The sequence below is a fragment of the Sinocyclocheilus rhinocerous genome, unplaced genomic scaffold, assembly GCF_001515625.1.
Source record: "Sinocyclocheilus rhinocerous isolate Xijiao unplaced genomic scaffold, SAMN03320098_v1.1 scaffold1254, whole genome shotgun sequence".
NCBI classification, from domain to species: Eukaryota; Metazoa; Chordata; class Actinopteri; order Cypriniformes; family Cyprinidae; genus Sinocyclocheilus; species Sinocyclocheilus rhinocerous.
In genome coordinates this window covers 720,528-731,999 of record NW_015643643.1, presented here as the reverse complement: position 1 = coordinate 731,999, position 11,472 = coordinate 720,528, and the positions used below count along the sequence as shown (strand labels likewise).

General features: G+C 35.7%; 1 protein-coding gene across 1 annotated transcript in view; it reads left to right on the top strand.

The window, feature by feature from the left end:
• Window positions 1-300: 300 nt before the first annotated feature.
• LOC107757656 (5-hydroxytryptamine receptor 1F-like) overlaps window positions 301-11,472 on the top strand; it is a 13,966-nt gene continuing 2,794 nt past the window's right edge. Inside the window, exon 1 of the mRNA XM_016575216.1 lies at window positions 301-498. The gene's annotated coding sequence lies outside the window, so the exon portion shown is untranslated. The remainder of the gene's footprint in view (window positions 499-11,472) is intronic.

Genomic DNA, 11,472 nt, shown 5'->3' with positions numbered 1-11,472 from the left:
GACCTTGGATAGCATCCTCCAATCCTCCACAGGACCCAATGATCACTACAACACATATATCTTATCTTAACACACTATGTCCAAATACATTGTAAAATTGTTTGGGACACTGTTAAGAAAGCAATTTCCCTTCGCTGACGGAGCTTAAAAAGAAGAAAAATAAATAAATAGTAGGCTTATAGAAAAAGAACAAGAAAATAAAAAGTAGTAGAAAATGATAATTAAATATCACGTGTTCTCGTTAAACCGGACTCAGTCGATGTAATCGCTGAGCAATTCTTCACTCGATCATAAAGCAGTGCCTCCCTCTCATTAAGCACCTGTCAGGCGCTCCGCGGCGCGCGGCTCCCACGCACTAGATGAATCTCTCGCGCTCTCATCAGAAGCATTGAACTACAGCAGTCGCGCGCAGCTCCGAAACCGACGTTCCGTCATTTCCATCAGTTGTAAGGGAATTCTTTATCAAGGAAACCGTGCTGAAGCGAAGACTTCCGAAACGTAAGTACTTAAGTCAAATTACTAAATGAGGTTTTGACCACCTGTTTGTTGAGGTGTACTTGCGTCTCATGAAGTGTAGGCTAACGGTAATATACTGTTTTGTGAATGAATGTGTGTGTGATACAGATAGATGCAAATGTATAGCACTTTTATAATTTAACTATCTTATATGTATTTATAATTATTATTTGTATTTATTTATTTATAGCTTTTATTTATATTGGTTAAGTAGAGACAGACGTTACCCTCCATTTTTAATTTAAACGTAGCCTACCTAGTCTTCAAGCAGTAAATTAATCCATGAGAATTTCTTGCTCCAACCAGACAACGAAAGCACAGTATGAGCACAAGGATCCTTAATTCCCAAATGGTTTAAGTCCAAGAGAACCCAGGATATGATGACAAGGAATTATTTAGCTTCTATCTTCTATATATTCTAGCTATTTCTGACTTTCTATTCAGTGTACATTCTAGTCCTGTTTCAATTATTGATATCAGTAATTTAATTGTTTGCAATTGTTCTACTTTCATTTTTATCCATTAAAAAACCCTCTCAGGAAAAAAAAAAAAAAAAAAAGGTACAAAAGCTGTCACTGGGCTGTTACCTTTAGGTACTAATATGTAGGCTACTTAAGGTCGGGTAATATGGAGCCTTTTGAAATGGTACTGCCCCAGTGACAGCTTTTTGTGCCTTTTTATTTAAGACTGTATGTTTAATTATTCCATTATTTAATGTAGGTCTATATATAAAATTATTATTTATATTAAATTTGTGCAGACGTTACTAACTTGAATCTTGCTAACTTGAATAATGGGCTTAAAATGCAGTTACATGGCTTACATCAGAATACATAAATTATGTATTTTCTTCAACATGGGGTTTTAGAAAATATTAATACTTTAATCAAATACATACCATGTTCTTTATTTTTTAAACATTTTATGTACAAATTAGTGCTGTCAAACGATTAATCGCGATTAATCACATCCAAAATAAAAGTTTTTGTTTACATAATATATGTGTGTACTGTGCATATTTATTATGTATATATAAAGACACACACATACAGCTATATGTTTTGAAAATATTTACATGTATATTTATATTCAAATAATTTATATTATATATAAATATATTTAATTTATAAACATAACATATTTTTCTTAAATATATACATGCATGTTTATGTATTTATATACATATATAAAATACAATAAATACATAAATTTGTTAATTAATTAAGGTTGAGGTTTCCATGTCCTGAAAAAAAAATAATAATAACCACAATTTTTATTCAGCTAAAGGATAAGACTGGTTAAGGTACTTATACAAATGTAAGTATTTTAAGGGTCCCCACAAATCAGGCATTTTAGCTGCAGGAAAATGGAAATATCCAATAAATGTATATTCAGAACACCAGGGGAATGCTTGCATATCAGGCAGGGAAAATACTCCTCGAGAAAACAATAAAGATGTAGTATAGAGACAGACTGTATGATTCATCAACATGTCTTTGAAAATATAAACAACAGAGCTGACACTGTTTTGGTGGTCCCCGTGAAGTTATTTCTGAGCTGCGCTGTGACTCTCTGTAACGCAAAAAATAAAAATAAAAAAACAGCTCTGGGGCTGAATGCATGATAAATTGAAATGGTATTTCAGAGCTTCTTTAAAAAAATGCAAAGACCTACATCTGCAGCACATGAGAATGCAAGTTATGATTACTAATTTGTCTCAGAAGTTTGTTTTTAGGTTTTGAAGATGAGTAAAGAGCCTGATGTATGCAGTGCATATTAATAGACTGAGCGGCATCCTTATCTTTGCCTGTTCTGCCCCTTTGGCCTATAGCCAGATGCCCTACGTTGTCTCATATTTTATTCAGGCCCAGTCAGGTACATTTTGTTCCTTATACAGTGGGGAAAATATTTATTTGATCTCCTGCTGATTTTGTAAGTTTGCCCACTTGCAAAGAAATGAAGGGTCTGTAATTTTTATTGTAGGTTTATTTTAACGGATAGAGGCAGAATTTCAACCAAAAAATCCAGAAAAAAACTCATTATATAAAGGTTAGAAATCGATTTGCATTTCAGTGAGTGAAATAACCTGTGAGTTTCAGTGAGTAAAACCTACCAACCAGCAAGAATTCTGGCTCCCACAGATTGGTTATGTGCCCATGTGGAACACAGCTTAGTCCTGTCCCTTTAAGAAGTTACTCCTAATGTCAGCTTGTTAGGTGTATAAGACACCTGTCCACACAATCTGTCTTCCATTCCAACCCACCACCATGGACAAGACCAAAGAGCAGTCAAAGGATGTCAGAGACAAGATTGTAGATCTGCACAAGGCTGGAATGGGCTACAAGACCATCAGCAAGAAGCTTGGTGAGAAGGAGACAACTGTTGGTGTGATTATTCGGAAATGGAAGAAATACAAAACAACCATCAATCGGCCTCGGTCTGGAGCTCAGTGCAAGATCTCGACTCATGGGGTAAGAATGATCATGAGAAAGCTGAGGGATCAGCCTCGAACTACACGGGAGGAGCTTGTTAATGATCTTAAGGCAGTTGGGACCACAGTCACCAAGCAAAACATTACACACTACGCCACAATGGACTGAAATCCTGCAAGGTCCCCCTGCTCAAGAAGGCACATGTTATTTTTTGGTTGATATTCTGTCTCTATACGTTAAAATAAACCTAACATAAAAATTACAGACCCTTCATTTCTTTGTAAGTGGCCAAACTTACAAAATCAGCAGGGGATCAAATAAATATTTTCCCCACTGAACTTCAGCCATTATTATGTGCATACAAGGCCATTTATAAAATATATTGATTGCAATTTGCCAGACTGTTCAAAATAAAGAGTTTCAAATGATGATGATGATGATAATAATCATAGTAATATGAATATACTGACTGATATTTGTGTGACTGTTGGAAATAGTTTTAAAAGATAAAAAATATAATATAATATCCATTAAATAAAAGGGTGTTCATTTTTGGTAGTTGTCTTTATATGACTAAGCATGGCACCTCACTGCTGGTGGTGGAGTGATATAGCAGGTATCTACAACATGTCAAACATATTCACAGGGCTGATCAAATGAAGCATGATGATAGGTATCATTCTGACCACATATCATTGATTTTTAATTTCAGACTAGTAGAACACCAACTCCTCTCGCTTGCTTCCTAAAGATATCAATCACCAACAGACACTGCTTTGGCACAACATGATTGACATTTAGTTCTCATTAATTCTCTGAATGCACACCCAATGGAGATTCAATTACTGGATGAAGAATGGGGTTTTCATAGTGTGACTGTGCATGTAGTGGAGTATGAAATATCCCGTGAGCCAAGTAAACAGTGAAATTAAAACAAAATGAAATTCCTTCTAAGAAGCAAAATCATTGCTTGAATCTCCTATGGGGTGCTTTTGGTGAGCAAATAAATGAGTTTGAAAAGGGGGATTTGTTTATTTTTATTTATTTAAATTGCCATGAGGTGAAATCTTCTAATATTGCATTAAATATGTGGAGACGTATAATGAAATATTTAATTGCTTTGCTGTGTCTATTTTATTGTTCGTCTCCTTCTTAATTAATTGAATAATGAAATGAAATATATTCTCATCTGTTACAAATAGCTTGTTTGGGCCATTTTAATTGTGACTTAAATCCTATCTATCATAAATGTCAGAATAACTAATAAATGGTTAGCTTTGATATTTCCCAGAAAAATCCACTGACCATGAGTTGATGTGACTAAAACTTAACACAAGAAACCCTTATTTAGCACCTCACAAACTTGAGTTAATTGGACATCATTGAGAACCGTCAGCTGCGCAAATTAAGGCAATTATGCTTTGTTTCTGAAGGTGAAGGACAAGACGTGTTTGATGCGCTTCCAACTCATTTCAGGAGAGTGCGACGTTATTGATTGAGGCCATGTGGTCAGACAGCCCGTAATGATCTTGTGATCGTGCCCATAAAGATTTTAGTGCCCAGAAGCATTCCATCTGTTGACTTCCATCTGAATCAATATCGGATGATACCTGTAGGTGACCCAGGTGGCCCTATGTGTACAAACGTTCACACCATGGCTTCATTTAGCAGGTTTTATAGAGACAGTCCCACCGCACCAGGCTGAGTCTAATCCTACTCTTTGTTCTTTTTGCCCAAGACATGAATTTTGATAGGGTAGTAGTGCCTTGAGCAGTATTAAAGTAATAGTTCACCCAAAAATCAAAATTTGCTAAAAATGTACTCACCCTCAGGCCATCCATGATACAGATAAATTTGTTTCTTCATGGGAACAGATTTGGAGAAATGTAGTAGCTATTACACCACTCAATCGATCCTGAGTGATGAATGGGTGCCGCCAACGAGAGTCCAAACAGCTGATAAAAAAAAAAAAAAACACAATAATTCACAAGTAATCTACATGACTGCAGTTCATCAATTAACATCTTGTAAAGTGAAAATACATTACGAAAAGCATTTTAACACTAGAACCGCCACGGGGTAAATTTTTACCCGTGGCTGTTTTTCAAATGTACATAACAGATTTAAAATAAAACATTCAAGTCTCCCAGTCATTGGCTTTTACTAAAATTATGTAATTTACAATCCAATGTTGTTAAAAATTATTTAGATAAAACCAGATCAAAAACCGGGGCATTTATACCTATAAGCGCCAGCGGGTCAAATTTACCCGCTATATAATGCATGTATTTTCGCGCTGTCATTTTCCTGCCGCTTATGTTTTAACATTGTACTTTAGGCAACGCCTTTCACTCACTGATTTAGCGGTTATGAGTTTCATAAATAAAGTTAAAATGACTAAAAAAAAAAGGCGATTTATGTAAGGTAGGTATTAGAAACACTAAATGCCATGAGTGATGGAGAGTCTGATGGTAGGCCTAAGTTATGCGTCCTGGGTCGGCTCAGCATCTGACGGCTCATCTGACAGTGATCCAGATATCATATTTACATGTTTTAGCCTAACATTACTCTAATTGGTCAAACTTTGGTTTAATTATTTAATTTTTGTCTTGCCATATCATTTATTTTTTTAGTTTATTTGTCATCGCATCAGTGTGGTGAATTATAGCTCATTATTGTCTACAGGCTGTTTTAGTCATTCATAGCATGGGTTATCTTAATATATTGATTAATGACATTGTATTATAATATTAAACCACCCAAATATTTAGGCTACTACCTTCTAATTTCCGTTGTCAGTGCAGACTTTTTTTTTTTAGCTTAAGCTACTGACCATTATGGATTAGTGTAGCCTGCATTAAAAAGTCTTGAACATAAAACAACAGGATAAAAATATAGTTGATGACTAGACATAATAATTTCATGACTCTAGACACTTCTTTGTGAAGACAGTGGCATAATACAGTGAAATAATATGTTCTTTAGCCATATAAATACAGTTGCATGTGCGTGGGTAAAATGTACCCGCTGACGCTTTTAGGTATACAGCGAGCTCTGGCGGTTCTAGTGCTAAAGTGTCAATTCAATTATAATCCATAATTATGCTTCTTCCCGAAAAAAAATCACATGAAAATTAACCAACATATTTGTTTAGAATTGTTTTCATCTGTGCATATTTCTCTCCTGATTCAGACAAGATGAATTTTTAATTGGAGAAAGTAATATTATGGAAAGAGGACTTGTATTGTAACCATTTATTTTAACAACGGTTTGAAATTTTAAATGCATTAAATATGGATTTGTTTCTTACAAACACAGCATTTTACTTCACAAGACATTATGGACTATGGACTATAGAGTGTGGATTACTTGTGGATTATTGTGATGTTTTTATCAACAGTCTGGACTCTCATTCTGACGGCACCCATTCACTGCAGAATATCCATTCCATTGGTGAGCAAGTGAATGCTAAATTTCTCCAACTCTGTTCCCATAAAAACAAACAAACAAACAAACTCATCTATATCTTAGATGACCTGAGGGTGAGTCAATTTTCATTATTCCTTTAAAGGAATATAATTGCAGCCAGACTGACTCCAGCCTGAAGTGCGATCACCAGTCCATCACCCAGAAGGCTTTTTGGCACAGTCAGTGCTGGAAGTTTGAGAAGGACAGATCTTCAGTCATTCTGCATCTGGCAATGTGTTCTGATATCTCTCCGTGACAGTCTGTTGTTGTTTGCTCTCTGAAGCAGAGATTGCAAAAAATCGCATTACCTCTCGAGACGTGTTGCATAAGATTTATGTAGCCTACTCCAAAGCAAAGTTCTTTATTTTGGTTAAAAATGAGAGAGTGCTGAGTGAAATTCCAACTTCCAAATGGTTACATCAGACCTTGGGATGAATGGAAGTTAATGTGTAAGCACTTTCTTTTAGGGGAATTGGAAGTCAGTGTAGCTATACTTCAAATTGATGCTCTTTCATTTTTTTAATGCACGGCCCCGTCTTATTGTGAATAATCCATTGTTGCATGCTATTAAAAAAAAAAAAGTTTCTGTAATCTTTAATCTAAATGTAATAACTTGTTCTTCTTCTAAAATGACTTTCCTTTTCCATTGACGTCAATGTGAATAGCCAAATGCACTAGTTTAAACAACTCCCACCTGGTTACTGCTAGCTATAGCCACCGCATTAAACTAGTGTAGCGCATGACCATTAAGCTGCGTTTTAGTTGTTTCTGTCCTCAAACCTTTTTTCCATTACCTTCAAGCCACCGGTTTGAATTTGGGCCTGCTAGGATGAATTTTTGCATTTGGCGGGGATTGCTGTCATTTTTCATGTCTTATGTGTTGGTAAATATTGCTGTTTATTGCTAAATAGTTTTATATGCATATTTAGGGTGACCATACGTGCCATTTTCCCAGGACGCGTCCTGGCCAGGATTTCTATATTGCCTAAAATATCTAGGTTTTGGCTTTGTTTGCGTGTGCAGGCCAATCGGTGTATGACATCAAAATACCATACAGACAGTTCCTTATGCTTTCAAAATGCTCTCGAGGTATTTATTTTTAATGAACTCATTTAGTAAAAAGCTGGAAAATATCAGAAAAATACATTTTACTGAGTGTCTATTAAATGTAAATCGCCCGTCTTATTGGCAAAGGCAATTGGATTAACTCTGCCCTGTATGTCTGTTATAGTGGGAATAAAGTATTTAATAGGTATTTAATAAATTGAAATTGGATGTGGTGTCCTTGCATTGAGCAGACTGGCAGATCAACTGCTACATGTGCAGCTCATATTGTCACCATGCTCAAAACTGTGGCTCACTTTCAAGACGTATGAAGACACCTACTGTACAGTAGGTTCAGTATGATTAGGGTTATGGGTAGGTGTAGGCTTAGGCTTTAGGGACAGAGACAGTAAGGTCCCAATCAGGCAGCATCCATTTATGATTTTAATAAATATACAGTGACCATGTTGTTATTGCATACTGTTTAATAATTTGCTATAAATACAGTGCAGTACAATAGCATCTAACACTACTTGCACTTAGTGTAAATGGCATCCATCTACTATTTACACTTAGTGCTTAGTACACTGATTGTAAATAATGCGCTTGGCTAAATTCTAGTTATATATCTCCCAGCCCCAACAGACAGGCAGTCAGGTATCATCCATGAGCATTATTCAGACTCTAAAAAGGGATAAGAAATGGTGGGGTGCCAGTATGACATCAAAATGTACCCTATTTACTTTTTAATATACAGTGCTGGTGTTATTGTGCATGATTAATTTGCTTAGGAATCTTTTATCAGAAAGTAATAACTTGCTCTTGCTCGGAAATTACTTTCCTTTTCGGCTCTTTTCATTAATCCATTTACTTTTCAACCCCTCCCCTCCAACCACCTGGCTTCATTCTGATTTGAATAACAACCATTTCTCATGAGCCAGTCCAATCAAAAATAGATAAAATAAAGTCTCGCCCTACATTCATTGGATTTCCTCTTTCATTTGGAAATACGTCACATGGTTTTCGCATTAAATGTTATAAACCTTTATTGAGAGCATCCACATAACAAAACGAATAATTCCCGCATTTTCACAGGTGTGTTTTCTGAATCACCATATTTGTTTACTTGTTTCTGATTTGCTATTTTATACTGGGAACATGTGTCAAGGCTGATGAAGCCGCAGCACCAACAAAACAGTGACGAATCTGCTGCACCATATTAGAGCTCAGTGAATTAACAGAGTAGGTTCTTTTGGGAGGGAATTGTGAGACCTTCCAACGCTTATATATTCACTGAAACTACTCGCAATTACCTTTGGTCTTTTGAGATTCTCTGAGGAAGGGAATTGCCATCTAGCAGGTAACCCAGGCAGGGATTTAAAAGTCTTCAAGGCATATCACATATGCAAATACTTTTAATAGAGTGTAAATCAAAAAATTATTGGTGTGAGATATATAGTCCCTATTGATGCGCATCTAGAATGGATCCTGTGATTTATTTTCTTTAGTAGAATATGGCTTTTATCTTGCTTATTATTTGGAAATAAATTTTTTTTTTCTACATAAGAAATTCATGTTTAATAGTACAGCGAGTAAATGGTCTTTAAATGCATGAAGGCGAAGAAAGTTGGATGAGGATCAAAATTATAGTGAACTTCATTTGGACAACTTTAAAGGCGATTTTCTCAATATTTAGATTTTTTGCACCCTCAGATTCCAGATTTTCAAATAGTTGTATCTCGGCCAAATATTGTCCTATCATAACAAACCATACATCAATGGAAAGCTTATTTATGCAGCTTTCATATGATGTACAAATCTCAATTTCGAAAAATTTACCCTTATGACTGGTTTTGTGGTTCAGGGTCACATATGTTACTTATAAGACAAAATAGAATTTTCATACATGTACATTCTCTGGGTAGATTTGTCAGGGTTCTGTCACTTTGGTCTTTTTTTATGATTGATAAAGATGAAGATGTAAGTACATAAAATAAAAATTGCATATATGTTATATATGCAACTTTATTAAATCAACATATACAAAAATCTGCATGTTATGTATTAGGGGTCAACTGATTATCGGCGCCGATATTAAGCATTTTTATGGTTATCGGTATCAGTCATTTTTAAAAACTGATTTCCAGATAAAATCATTTAAAGAAGGTTTTTGTCACAGCCTTTGTTATCCTTAATTTTGACATTAATTTTCATTTTTACACCAGACATATGCAGTATATCAGTTCAAAATATTAGTTATTGGTCTATCGTGTATTGGCGGGTTTTAGGTCAAACAATTAAAAAAACAGGAAGGGGGCAACAACTTTTTCACAACACTGTATATATACATGACAAATGTCCATATGTCCAAAGCTACTGCTTTGATGACACAAACATACAGTATGTATGATGTATAAAGTTGGTGCCTATGAAAAGTATTTTAAATTGGTGACTTTATTCTTTACAAGGACAAAAAACAGACAGCAAGGCAGCTCACTACTTTTGGAACAGTACCACCGTTTATAGCCAAAGCAATGTAAAGCTGTATTTATAGTGCTAATCTTAAAAATATCATTAGAGGGCAGAGTGCTAATAGTGTTTAATAAACAGCCTGATTAGCACAGTCTGATCCTGTTCTAACCAACTGTAGGAAGTAAGAAATGTGGCTGGCAGGAGAAAATAGCTGCTGGGATGATCTTAAGATCACACTGAATAGCATGGCTTAGCATTGAGAAAGACATGGTTGGCCATCTATTCCCAGCTTTTTGAGCAGTCAATGTGCTCAGTGGTGTGTTTCCATTGCACTGTGAAATGAATCACCAAAACTTGTGTGGAGCATATTAGATTGACAGGGCGGCGCCAACGTCTCTCAGGGTTATCAGAATTTTACTGCCAGGCCAGATTACAGCTTCACCAGCAGTGACGCAAATAGTAAACATTTTAAAATGCTTTCATCTGGCTTGGCATGCATAAGCATAAATCCTATTACCCCAAAGAGAAAACTAAAAAGTGATAAGTACCTTTTAAGTAATGTACCCGGCATATTTTTAAACATGCCGTGAAATGCTGAAAACCATCTTGTGCTCATATGAGGTGGTAAATTTGGACAAGGGGGCGAGCAAACAAAATTGCCACCTTAAGAACTGCATAGCAAACTGTATCAAATAGACTGCTGGAGTTTACATTTGAAATGGACTTACCTCAAAAATACTGGGGTGTTTCCTCAGCAATGGCCACTAGAGCATTCAGTAGATTATTTAATTTGTCCACTAACAATGTCCAACAGTGAACATCACAGAAGAATTTTGTCTTTTTTCTCAACTTAAAATTATATATTGTGTTTAATAGGAAAGTTCACCCAAAAATGAAAATTCTGTCTTTAATTACTCACCCTCATGTCATTCCAATCGTGTAAAACCTTTGTTCATCTTCAGAACACATGGACTGTTTTAACAATGTCCTTACTACGTTTCTGGGTCTTGAACATGGTAGTTCCCTTGCTGTCTATGCATTGTCAGAAAGCTTTCAGATTTCATCAAAAATATCTTAAAGGGGTCATATGACGTTGCTAAAAAGAACATTATGTTATGTATTTGGTGTAATGCAATGTGTTTATGCGGTTTAAGGTTAAAAAAACACATTATTTTCCATATAATGTACATTATTGTTTCTCCTCTATGCCCCGCCTTTCTGAAACGCGTCGATTTTTACAAAGCTCATCGTTCTGAAAAGCGAGGTGTACGCTGATTGGCCAGCTATCCAGTGCGTTATGATTGGCCGAATACCTCAAGCGTGTGACGGAAATGTTACATCCCTTAACATACTGTGATGCTGTCTCCCAGCAGGACGAGACAAAACCAATAAAACCCATTACAAACGAGGCATTTGTTGCATCCAGTGGGGACATAATTACGGATTATAATGACATCTACTGTCTTTTTAACATAAAACCATATCTGGATTTGTGATCGGAGAAATGACAAACAACAAGCCCTACTCTACACTGCTCAAA